Source organism: Pseudophryne corroboree, chromosome 5, assembly GCF_028390025.1.
Source record: "Pseudophryne corroboree isolate aPseCor3 chromosome 5, aPseCor3.hap2, whole genome shotgun sequence".
NCBI lineage: Eukaryota > Metazoa > Chordata > Amphibia > Anura > Myobatrachidae > Pseudophryne > Pseudophryne corroboree.
In genome coordinates this window covers 354,452,150-354,465,764 of record NC_086448.1, presented here as the reverse complement: position 1 = coordinate 354,465,764, position 13,615 = coordinate 354,452,150, and the positions used below count along the sequence as shown (strand labels likewise).

General features: G+C 41.7%; 2 pseudogenes; both read left to right on the top strand.

Moving 5' to 3' along the window:
- The first annotated feature begins 5,228 nt into the window (after window positions 1–5,228).
- LOC134931532 (5S ribosomal RNA) lies at window positions 5,229–5,347 on the top strand (annotated as a pseudogene).
- Window positions 5,348–13,005: 7,658 nt separating this feature from the next.
- LOC134930766 (5S ribosomal RNA) lies at window positions 13,006–13,123 on the top strand (annotated as a pseudogene).
- Window positions 13,124–13,615: the final 492 nt, after the last annotated feature.

Below are 13,615 nucleotides of genomic sequence, written 5' to 3'. Positions count from 1 at the left end.
AAATTGTTTAAAAATCATGTGATTTCCTGGTTTTTTTTATCAGATTCTGTCTTTCACAGTTGAAGTGTACCTATGATGGAAATTACAGACCTCTCTCATCTTTTTAAGTTGGTCACCTTGCACAATCGGTGGCTGTCCAAATACTTTTTTTCCCCACTGTGTATATATATATATATATATATATATATATAGTGCTGCACTCTGCAATCAGAACAAGATACGACCATAAGTTGTATTAGCAACGTTTCAGTGCTCTTTTATTCAGCACTATCTTCAGGATACAAAACATCAATACAAACAATCTTACCTTTTAAACACTTACACCCATGTGAGGTAGCCGTGGTCGGGCATCCCGCCGGAAGCCCCAACCAGCGTCGGCTCTAAAATGACGTCATCCCCAAAGGGATGGTGCCGTGAACCTTCACCATAGCAACATCTAAACAAAACATATACAACAGTGGCTGTTCATTCAATTCAACTAGAGTGGAAAAAAAATGTCTATACAGGTCTATTACATACTTTGTACACCGTTGTCAATTTATAAACAATATGTAACTGAAAGTAACGATCAATTTAAAAGCATGAAAGACTGAAATATATACGTGCACCAAAATAGCTTATTATCATTAGTCATTGCAATAATATGAGATTATTAATATATTACTTCACCACTCATCTGAAGCTGCTATTGAACTAATTATGCACCTCTCATATAATTAAGCACTTGCACTTTAATAAATGTATATATTTCTTACATTAATATTAGTATAATAGTATTTCACTATTTATATGGAGCTGCTAACTTGCTTAGTTGGATAAGTTCAATTGATCATGCACTTCTGATATAATATATCTTTATATGTTTTTTATATGGAATGCTTGCAATGGACACCGGGGCTTTGATATGATGTACTACTAGAAAATGGCCACCACAACCTGAAGATCTATGGACAAAACCCTATCAAATATGGCCACTGGGAAAAGACATTACAAAACAAAGACTCCCCCCCCCCTTGATTGCAGCCGCAAGGAGCATACACTAAGGACTGTTGGATAACACTGTGCCGCCGCGGGCGCATGGGCAGACGAAAACTGGAAGTGGGGCAGAAGTGACGTATCGCGTCCTCCGTCACCGGAAGTGTGGCGGAAGTGCCACAATTACACTGTCTGAGACTGAAAATAAAATTTTAAACATCTTTTAAACTCAAAATACACTCGTTTTTAATGTATAAGTTGCTCCCAATCACCTGGTAACCACTAGAATTCACTAGTAAGGGCATTATGAGTATTTACTATCTAATTGCATCACATGACTCCCTGGGAAGATATGACCCTCCCACCTAGCCATATGGCTACAAATAGAGTTGCAGGTTCACTGTGACCCATACCCTTTGAAGACGTCTTATGAGACGAAACGCGTTGGGACCTTCACCTACCTCATTTAAGATAAGGAAAAAACCTTAATACTTGTTCTTATTGTAGTTTTTACAATCATTTTAAGTGCTTTTAGTTCAGCTGAGTTTTTATCATTGTCCCATTTTTTATAAATGTTTCTCTTTTATGTATAATTGTACACTAATAAATACCGTTTAATTTAATATAATTGGCAATTTTATACTTGTTGCATAGACACCGTGGTTGCTATAAACCCCTCATCCCCCCTTTTTTCTCATAAATTCTATCCAGGGAATCACCATCCCTGTACACTTTTGAGGGATCCAGCTGATGCCCCAGTAGCAGTATAGGGGAGTGTCACATAAGTTTGCCATTATCCCTTACATAACATATCTGTTTTTATCACAAGTGGCGCAGTATTAATCCTTGTTCCGTAATTATTTCTGGTGATAATTTTTTATTGCGGCCTGGTGGAAGGGTACACCCTACAGAATGTTAAGGAATACAGATCGTACTAGTAAAAGAAATGTGTGGTGCAAGAAAATATTTAACGAGAGTCTTACCGCTAATGAACCAACTCAATGTAATGATTTAGATGATTTATTTTGGGGTATTGAAAGACTTCTCACAAAAGAGGTCAAAACATGGTGGGATGTTAAGGGCTTAGAGCACTATAAATCAATGGACAGAGTTCCAAGGGGCCTAAGACTACTAAAACAACCCACGTTTGGCAACCAGGAGGGAACATTTATGGAAAAATGGGACAAGATATTTCACACCTGTTCTATAGACTTAATGAAACTCCTCATCGATGAAAAGAAAAAATCCCTTTCATCCCTAGAGACTGACATTAAACAGAAGGAGAGAGAATTTGAACCTTTCAAAGATAAGGAGGACGACAGAATCAACTAAATAGTATTGAACAAGAAAATGGAGCATATTGAGGCAGATGTGATAAAAGGAAAAGAAAAAAGTTCTTAAGGGACAAGAACGATTACAAACAAGGGAGAGTAAAGAATTGGAGCAGATTCAACTCCAACAGACAATTAAATCAAAAGGCAGACAGAGGAAGTTGGAAATCCATCACTACAAGGACCAACACCATACAAAATAAAAATACTCCTAACAGCAGCCTGAAAACATCCAACAGATTTTCAATCTTGCAGAGACATGGCTCAAATAGCGACCAGGATTTTTTATCTCAAAGAACGGGGGTAAGACCGAAACACAACATAAGAAATACAATGAGGCAAGACATACATCATGCATCGCCCCTAAAAAGAAGGTATACAGAAGAAGAGGATCCCGAGGAGGCAGGAGGGAGGGAATACAAAAAAAGAACAGTTTAACAATCCGAGCAAAAAGGGTATATTTAACCTCTCCCAACATGTTTTAACAGAACCAGAAATATCCCTACTAGATAAAGGATTATCATTTGCACCAACAGAAGGGCTTAACAAGTTTGATACATTCATAGATCTGAACAAATATGTCAGGAAATTAACGCTGAAAATACATTTTTTTTAAAAAGAGGATGCGATCATAGCAAATTATGAAAGCCGCTCCAAATCAGGCCTAAAACCAACCCCTAAGTTCTACCCTTTAGAGTCAAAGGGCAGTAACATAAGTATGTTTTATGAATTGGTAAAAAAGGACCTGTGTGACATGGACCAAGAGAAAATTAAAGAGAAGAATTTGAATAACAGTGAAAGTGAGGCCCTGAAAAATCGACAGAAAAACAAAGGGATAATTATAAAACAAGCAGACAAAGCGGGGGGGGGGGGGGGGGCTAGTCATCATGGATCGGATCAAATTCATTGCAGAGGCAGGAAGACTACTATCAGATGGAAAATCTTATTAAAAAATGCTCACTAAAGATCCGAAGGATGATTACATCGAAGAATTGAGGACACTCCTATTGCACGGCTTAAGAACAGAAATTATCACTAAAGAGGAGTACCAATTTTTAATGAGATCAGACCCCACTACCCCCATATTTTATTTTTTACCCAAAATTCATAAGAGCTTGGACAACCCGCCCGGAAGACCAATTGTGGCGGGCATAGACTCACTTACTTCAAACTTGTCTGAATATGCTGATGTTTTTTTACAACCTTATGTAAAGGATCTCCCATCATATCTTAAAGACACCACATCGGTACTGAGCCTTCTGAAGGATATTGAGTGGAAGGATTCATACATGTGGGTCACAGTAGACGTACAATCACTCTACACATGTATTGAACATGATAAGGGAGTAACAGCTTGTAAATAATTCTTGGACAAAGATGACACATTAACAACTAATCATAAAAACTTCATTTGTGACATCATGCATTTTATTCTTCATCATAATTATTTTAAATTCCTGGATCAGTTTTATCTGCAGCAGTGCGGCATTGCAATGGGTACTATTTTCGCGCCCAGTTTCGCAAACCTTTTAATGGGATGTTGGGAGAAAGCTTTTATATATGATCATCAGGATTTTAAAAGTCATTTAATTTTCTATCGGCGATATATTGACGACATTTTAATAATCTGGGATGGAGATATTGAACTTTTTAACCAATTTTTTAAACACATTTGCAACCATGAGATGAATCTTGCTTTTACATCTAATGTGAACAAAGAACACATAGAGTTCCTGGATTTGATTCTTACAGGGGAAAATGGAAAAATAACCACAAAAAACTATATTAAACATGTGGACACCAACAGTTATCTCCACTACAAGAGCAATCATTTGAAGAGTTGGAAGAACAACATTCCATTTTCTCAATTCAGTAGAATTAAAAGGAACTGCAGCAAACCAGAGGACTGTCAAGCACAGCTGGAGCTGTACAATAGCAGATTCAAGCAAAAGGAATACCCAGTTACCGTTTTGAAAGAAGCCATCACCAGAACAAATCTGGTTGAAAGACCCAAACTGCTACAATACAAAACAAGAGAGAAAACAAAAGAATCCACGGCTTTTATAACAACCTTCAACCGGCATGAAAAATCCATCCAAGAATCTTTTAGGAACCACTGGAGAATACTGCTCATGGATCCTATTCTCAAGGAAATCCTCCCTCCTCATCCTGAAATAGTTTTTAAAAAATCACGGAACCTGATGATATTTTAGCCCCAAGTATGTTGAGGACTGACCAAGATAAAGATCACACCTGGCCCAAATGTGTGGGCTCCTACAAGTGCGGGCGATGCAATGTGTGTAGATACCTACACCCCAACAGGAAAACCTTTACGGACATGGAGAAGAAAAAGGAATACAGAATCAAGGAATATATGAATTGTAATACTCAATCGGTCATTTACCTCCTAGAATGTGACTGTGGCAAACAATAAATTGGGAAGACCAAGAGACCGCTGAAGTTGAGAATACAGGAACACGTGAGGAACATCAGGAACAAAGTGGAAAGCCACGCTGTCTCCAAACATTTTACCTTAACACGCAACTCCAATCCAGAAGCCTTGACATTCAAAGCCATAGAACTGGTGAAGTTGGGAGAGAGAGGAGGAGATCTCGCCAACAAACTGTCACGCAGGGAGATGTTTTGGATATTCCAATTACAGACATTACAGCCAAAAGGATTCAGCGACAATTACGAGATCGCTCCCTTTTTATAAAATACGGTATCTAAACATCATTTGTACTTGTATCCCCTATCCCTCACCCTACCCGGACCCCTCATTCCCCTCCTAAGTGCAAGCTTTCCTCCTAGTTCCAAACCCCACTCCTACTCCCCAAGTCAGCTCACAATCACTAATGTTCAAAATGAACACTCCATTAAATATTGTAAGGGGTTGGAGTGTAAATCCATAAGGCACAATGTCGTTACAGTCATACCACGCTGGAAATGCCCAAACACGTCTGATCTTGGAATCCAAGCAGCGTTGGGCCTGATCAGTACCAGTAGGGGGGACCATCTGGGAAGACCAGGTACTGTATAGTACACAATTTAATAGTGGCCTGAGAAAGATATACACTATAATATAAATATAGTAAAATAACTCGTGGTATACAAGCACTAATAGATATATACACTGCATGTACTCACTATTTAAATAATTAATGCACAAGCACTTTATAAAGATATGTGAATTTTAGCGATATATTATAACTAATACATAATCCTGAGTCACTTTGCACATAAACTATTTTAATTTAAATAAGCACGTGCACCAAATATAGCTTATTATCATTAGTCATTGCAATAATATGAGATTATTAATATATTACTTCACCACCCATCTGAAGCTGCTATTGAACTAATTATGCACCTCTCATATAATTAAGCACTTGCACTTTAATAAATGTATATATTTCTTACATTAATATTACTATAATAGTATTTCACTATTTATATGGAGCTGCTAACTTGCTTATTTGGATAAGTTCAATTGATCATGCACTTCTGATATAATATATCTTTATATGTTTTTTATATGGAATGCTTGCAATGGACACCGGGGCTTTGATATGATGTACTACTAGAAAATGGCCATCGCAACCTGAAGATCTATGGACAAAACCCTATCAAATATGGCCGCTGGGAAAAGACATTACAAAACAAAGACTCTCTCTCCCCCCCTTGATTGCAGCCGCAAGGAGCATACATTAAGGACTGTTGGATAACACTGTGCCGCCGCGGGCACATGCGCAGACGAAAACCGGAAGTGGGGCGGAAGTGACGTATCACGTCCTCCGTCACCGGAAGTGTGGCGGAAGTGCCACAATTACACTGTCTGAGACTGAAAATAACGTTTTTAAACATCTTTTAAACTTAAAATACACTAGTTTTTAATGTATAAGTTGCTCCCAATCACCTGGTAACCACTAGAATTCACTAGTAAGGGCATTATGAGTATTTACTATCTATTTGCATCACATGACTCCCTGGGAAGATATGACCCTCCCACCTAGCCATATGGCTATAAATAGAGTTGCAGGTTCACTGTGTCCCATACCCTTTGAAGAAGTCTTATGAGACGAAACACGTTGGGAACCTTCACCTACCTCATTTAAGATAACGAAAAAACCTTAATACTTATTCTTATTGTAGTATTTACAATCATTTTAAGTGCTTTTAGTTCAGCTGAGTTTTTATCATTGTCCCATCTCCTATATATTTGCCTTAATCTGTGACTCTGTGCTCGTAACGCTGGGCGGAGTCACAGAGCTGGGCGGAGTCAACTGCATCTGCTGCAGAGAGCTACCCCATACCCAGTGCCAGCAGCAGTCAGGTGCAAGTCCCTACCTTACAGTATAGGAGGTGAGGATGGCCACTAGCTGCCGGCTGCTGTGCCTGTCCTCCCCCCCCCCCCCAATCACCTGTGACAGCGGGCTGTGTGCTGTGCAGTGCGGATCCCGAAAAGGGGGCGGAGCTACGGCGTCACGAGGGGGTGGAGCTACACGGAATAGAGGGCGGAGCTACACGGGACCAGACAGCTGTACAGTGGTGGAATCAGCATTGCAGTGAAGGCCAGCCAGACTTGGTAAGTGGAGGGTGAGAGAGAAATGTGTGTGCGTGTGTGTATATAGTGTGTGTGTGTGTGTGTGTGTGTGTGTGTGTGTGTGTGTGTGTGTGTGTGTATATATGGTGGGGTGTGTGTGTTTGTATATATGTGTGAATTGTGTGTGTGTGAGGTATGTCTGTGTGTGCGCACTTTATGGACGCCACTGCTGAGGGGGCCATTACATGCAAGGATGCTACTAATATAGGGGGGGCATTACGTATAAGGACGCTACTACTATAGGGGGGGCATTACGTATAAGGACGCTACTACTATAGGGGGGGCATTACGTATAAGGACGCTACTACTATAGGGGGGGCATTACGTATAAGGACGCTACTACTATGGGGGGGCACTACGTATAAGGACGCTACTATTACTGTTGTGGGGCATTACATATAACTGCTACTACTACTGGGGGGGCATTATGTATATGGACACTACTACTATTGGGGGGGCATTATGTATTAGGATGCTACTACTACTGGGGGGGCATTATGTATAAGGATGCTACTACTACTGGGGGGGCATTATGTATAAGGATGCTACTACTACTGGGGGGGCATTATGTATAAGGACGCTACTATTACTGTTGGGGAGCATTGCATATAACTGCTACTACTACTGGGGGGGCATTATGTATAAGGACACTACTACTATTGGGGGGGCATTACGTATATGGACGCTACTACTACGGGTGGGGCATTACGTATAAGGACGCTACTACTACGGGTGGGGCATTACGTATAAGATGAATAAGATTGTGCTACATTGTGGCGTAATTTTAAATGGGGGTACTATTGTGTGGCCATGCCCCTTAGTTGTGAGACCGCACCACTTTTCCCGATGCACAACAAAGGAATATGGGAGGGCGCAAAATTCATAGTTTGCAGGGGGGCGCCGAACACCCTAGCACCGGCCCTGGCCACCAGTAGCAAAAGTACACCACGGCCACTGACACTATCTGCAGGGAGGGGAACAGCGCTGATATGGAGGGTACTTGCAGGCAGCGAGTCGCCGCCCGCAGCTCCTCTCCCACCTACACACCATACCTGCCGCCTGACACCCACACCCTAGGGAGAGGGCGCTAGCTCAGGCACCGCTAGATCAGCATCTGCAGCATACAGACAAGGGCTGCCATGCTCAGCGGCAAACGGTGCGGAGCATGTGCAGCGGGACAGCGCCAGGACGGGACACGCACTAATCAACATTGCTGCTAGGCCGGAGCTCCCTCCGTCTGCAGCCTAAGGACGCGCGCCGCACCTCTCCAGGGAAACACCATGCCTGCCCGCCCACAGGGCTCCGGACGCTTACCTATGCTCCGCGATCACAGCAGCTGACGCTGCCATGCAGGATGGAGGAATGACGCCCGTCAGACGGGGCGGACAGTGTGCGGCGGAATGGGGCCAGGAAGGAATGCTGACCACGACCCATTGCTGCTGGGTCTGAGCTCCCTCCCTCTGCAGTCACCATCTAACAGCAGCAGCCTCGAGGTTAGTGGCCACCACGACCCGCACATCCTTACCTCACACATACCTCACATATACCTCACACATGAGAGCAAAGGTACACACACTGTGACATCACACCTGTAGCCCACCCCTATATCTGCTAAGTACTCCCTATGCCCTGTCACCCTCATCCTGCTCTCTAACTGCCTGTCTGTGTACTGGCCTTCACCCCTCTCACACCATCACCAACCCTCACTAACTACCACAGAGACTATGTGCACTGATATCTGCCCCTCCACCACCTGCAGCGCCCCTGGACCCCTCCCCATCCCCCGCACCTGCCCCTCCACCACCCGTGGCACCCCCACCCACTGCGCCTTCGGACCCCCTACCCCACCCGCAGTGTCTTCCAAACCCCTCCCCCATCTACAGCAGCCCCTCCCCCATCTGCCACACTTCGCATCTGGCTCTCCCCCGCCCGCTGCACCTTTGGATCCCCTACCCCACCCACGCAGCAGGTCCTTCCCAATCCGCATCGCCTACACCATTCGCAACAGCACCGCACCCGCCACTCCCCCACCCACGTTACCCCTGCATACACCCCTCCCCCACCCACCGCGCCCCCTGGACACCTCCCCCATCCACTGCACACCCGCACCCACCCCTTCCCCATCTGCAGCGCCTTCGGAACCCCTCCTCCATCCGCAACAGCCCTGCAGCGGCCATCCCCCACCTGCGACACCCCTGCTCCTACCCCACCCACAGCGCCTTCATACCCCCTCCCCCATCCGCGGTCCCCACTCCCCAAACCCCTTCCTGTTGCAAGGGACTACGCCCCCTTCACCATCGGACGCCCTATTATTGTGCAATATTCAAACACTAACAAAACTAGGAATGCAGGTAATACTCCATATATTGAACCACAGAAAGGCGTGCAGGGGTTAAGGGGGCGTAGCCCCTTCCGACAGTGTGAAGAGCGCCCGTAGGGCGCGATGAAGCACCTAGTTTTTTTATATATGTTTCTATTTTATGTATAATTGTACACTAATAAATACCTTTTAATTTAATAGAATTGGCAATTTTATACTTGTTGCATAGACACCGTGGTCGCTATATATCCCTCAACCCCCCTTTTTTCTCATAAATTCTATCCAGGGAATCACCATCCCTGTACACTTTTGAGGGATCCAGCTGATGCCCCAGTAGCAGTATAGGGGAGTGTCACATAAGTTTGCCATTATCCCTTACATAACATATCTGTTTTTATCACAAGTGGCGCAGTATTAATCCTTGTTCCGTAATTATTTCTGGAATGTTAAGGAATACAGATCGTACTAGTAAAAGAAATGTGTGGTGCCAGAAAATATTTAACGAGAGTCTTACCGCTAACGAACCAACTCAATGTAATGATTTAGATGATTTATTTTGGGGTATTGAAAGATTTCTCACAAAAGAGGTCAAAACATGGTGGGATGTTAAGGGCTTAGAGCACTATATATCAATGGACAGAGTTCCAAGGGGCCTAAGACTACTAAAACAACCCACGTTTGGCAACCAGGAGGGAACATTTATGGAAAAATGGGACAAGATATTTCACACCTGTTCTATAGACTTATTGAAACTCCTCATCGATGAAAAGAAAAAATCCCTCTCATCCCTAGAGACTGACATTAAACAGAAGGAGAGAGAATTTGAACCTTTCAAAGATAAGGAGGATGACAGAATCAACAAAATAGTATTGAACAAGAAAATGGAGCATATTGAGGCAGAGGTGATAAAAGGAAAAGAAAAAAAGTTCTTAAGGGACAAGAATGATTACGAACAAGGGAGAGTAAAGAATTGGAGCAGATTCAACTCCAACAGACAATTAAATCAAAAGGCAGACAGAGGAAGTTGGAAATCCGTCACTACAAGGACCAACACCATACAAAATAAAAATACTCCTAACAGCAACCTGAAAACATCCAACAGATTTTCAATCTTGCAGAGACATGGCTCAAATAGCGACCAGTATTTTTTATCTCAAAGAACGGGGGTAAGACCGAAACACAACATAAGAAATTCAATGAGGCAAGACATACATCATGCATCACCCCTAAAAAGAAGGTATACAGAAGAGGATCCCGAGGAGGCAGGAGGGAGGGAATACAAAAAAAGAACAGTTTAACATTTAATCCGAGCAAAAAGGGTATATTTAACCTCTCCCAACATGTTTTAACAGAACCAGAAATATCCCTACTAGATAAAGGATTATCATTTGCACCAACAGAAGTGCTTAACAAGTTTGATACATTCATAGATCTGAACAAATATGTCAGGAAATTAACGCTGAAAATACATTTTTTTTAAAAAGAGGATGCGATCATAGCAAATTATGAAAGCCGCTCCAAATCAGGCCTAAAACCAACCTCTAAGTTCTACCCTTTAGAGTCAAAGGGCAGTAACATAAGTATTTTTTTATGAATTGGCAAAAAAGGACCTGTGTGACATGGACCAGGAGAAAATTAAAGAGAAGAATTTGAATAACAGAGAAAGTGAGGCCCTGAAAAATCTACAGAAAAGCAAAGGGATAATTATAAAACAAGCTGACAAAGAAGGGGGGGGGCTGGTCATCATGGATCGGATCAAATACATTGCAGAGGCAGAAAGACTACTATCAGATGGAAAATCTTATAAAAAGCTCACTAAAGATCCGAAGGATGATTACATCGAAGTATTGAGGACACTCCTATTGCACTGCTTAAGAACAGAAATTATCACTTAAGAGGAGTACCAATTTTTAATGAGATCAGACCCCACTACCCCCATATTTTATTTTTTTCCCAAAATTCATAAGAGCTTGGACAACCCACCCGGAAGACCAATTGTGGCGGGCATAGACTCACTTACTTCAAACTTGTCTGAATATGCTGATGTTTTTTTAAAACCTTATGTAAAGGATCTCCCATCATATCTTAAAGACACCACATCGGTACTAAGCCTTCTGAAGGATATTGAGTGGAAGGATTTATACATGTGGGTCACAGTAGACGTACAATCACTCTACACATGTATTGAACATGATAAGGGAGTAACAGTTTGTAAAGAATTCTTGGACAAAGATGACACATTAACAACTAATCATAAAAACTTCATTTGCGACATCATGCATTTTATTCTTCATCATAATTATTTTAAATTCCTGGATCAGTTTTATCTGCAGCAGTGCGGCACTGCAATGGGTTCTATTTTCGCGCCCAGTTTCGCAAATCTTTTAATGGGATGTTGGGAGAAAGCTTTTATATATGATCATCAGGATTTTAAAAGTCATTTAATTTTCTATCGGCGATATATTGACGACATTTTAATAATCTGGGATGGAGATATTGAACTTTTTAACCAATTTTTTAAACACATTTGCAACCATGAGATGAATCTTGCTTTTACATCTAATGTGAACAAAGAACACATCGAGTTCCTGGATTTGATTCTCACAGGGGAAAATGGAAAAATAACCACAAAAAACTATATTAAACATATGGACACCAACAGTAATCTCCACTACAAGAGCAATCATTTGAAGAGTTGGAAGAACAACATTCCATTTTCTCAATTCAGTAGAATTAAAAGGAACTGCAGCAAACCAGAGGACTGTCAAGCACAGCTGGAGCTGTACAATAGCAGATTCAAGCAAAAGGAATACCCAGATACCGTTTTGAAAGAGGCCATCACCAGAACAAATCTGGTTGAAAGACCCAAACTGCTACAATACAAAACAAGAGAGAAAACAAAAGAATCCACGGCTTTTATAACAACCTTCAACCAGCATGAAAAATCCATCCGAGAATCTTTTAGGAACCACTGGAGAATACTGCTCATGGATCCTATTCTCAAGGAAATCCTCCCTCCTCATCCTGAAATAGTTTTTAAAAAATCACGGAACCTGATGATATTTTAGCCCCAAGTATGTTGAGGACTGACCAAGATAAAGATCACACCTGGCCCAAATGTGTGGGCTCCTACAAGTGCGGGCGATGCAATGTGTGTAGATACCTTCACCCCAACAGGAAAACCTTTACGGACATGGAGAAGAAAAAAGAATACAGAATCAAGGAATATATGAATTGTAATACTCAATCGGTCATTTACCTCCTAGAATGTGACTGTGGCAAACAATACATTGGGAAGACCAAGAGACCGCTGAAGTTGAGAATACAGGAACACGTGAGGAACATCAGGAACAAAGTGGAAAGCCACGCTGTCTCTAAACATTTTACCTTAACACGCAACTCCAATCCAGAAGCCTTGACATTCAAAGCCATAGAACTGGTGAAGTTGGGAGAGAGAGGAGGAGATCTCGCCAACAAACTGTCACGCAGAGAGATGTTTTGGATATTCCAATTACAGACATTACAGCCAAAAGGATTCAGCGACAATTACGAGATCGCTCCCTTTTTATAAAATACGGTATCTAAACATCATTTGTACTTGTATCCCCTATCCCTCACCATACCCGGACCCCTCATTCCCCTCCTAAGTGCAAGCTTTCCTCCTAGTTCCAAACCCCACCCCTACCCCCCAAGTCAGCTCACAATCACTAATGTTCAAAATGAACACTCCATTAAATATTGTAAGGGTTGGAGTGTAAATCCATAAGGCACAATGTCATTACAGTCATACCACGCTGGAAATGCCCAAACACGTCTGATCTTGGAAACCAAGCAGCGTTGGGCCTGATCAGTACCAGTAGGGGGACCATCTGGGAAGATCAGGTACTGTATAGTACACAATTTAATAGTGGCCTGAGAAAGATATACACTCTATGTAATATAAATATAGTAAAATAACACGTGGTATACAAGCACTAATAGATATATACACTGCATGTACTCACTATTTAAATAATTAATGCACAAGCACTTTATAAAGATATGTGAATTTTAGCGATATATTATAAATAATACATAATCCTGAGTCACTTTGCACATAAACTATTTTAATTTAAATAAGCACGTGCACCAAAAATAGCTTATTATCATTAGTCATTGCAATAATATGAGATTATTAATATATTACTTCACCACCCATCTGAAGCTGCTATTGAACTAATTATGCACCTCTCATATAATTAAGCACTTGCACTTTAATAAATGTATATATTTCTTACATTAATATTACTATACAGGTTGAGTATCCCTTATCCAAAATGCTTGGGACCAGAGGTATTTTGGATATCGGATTTTTCTGTATTTTGGAATATTTGCATACCATAATGA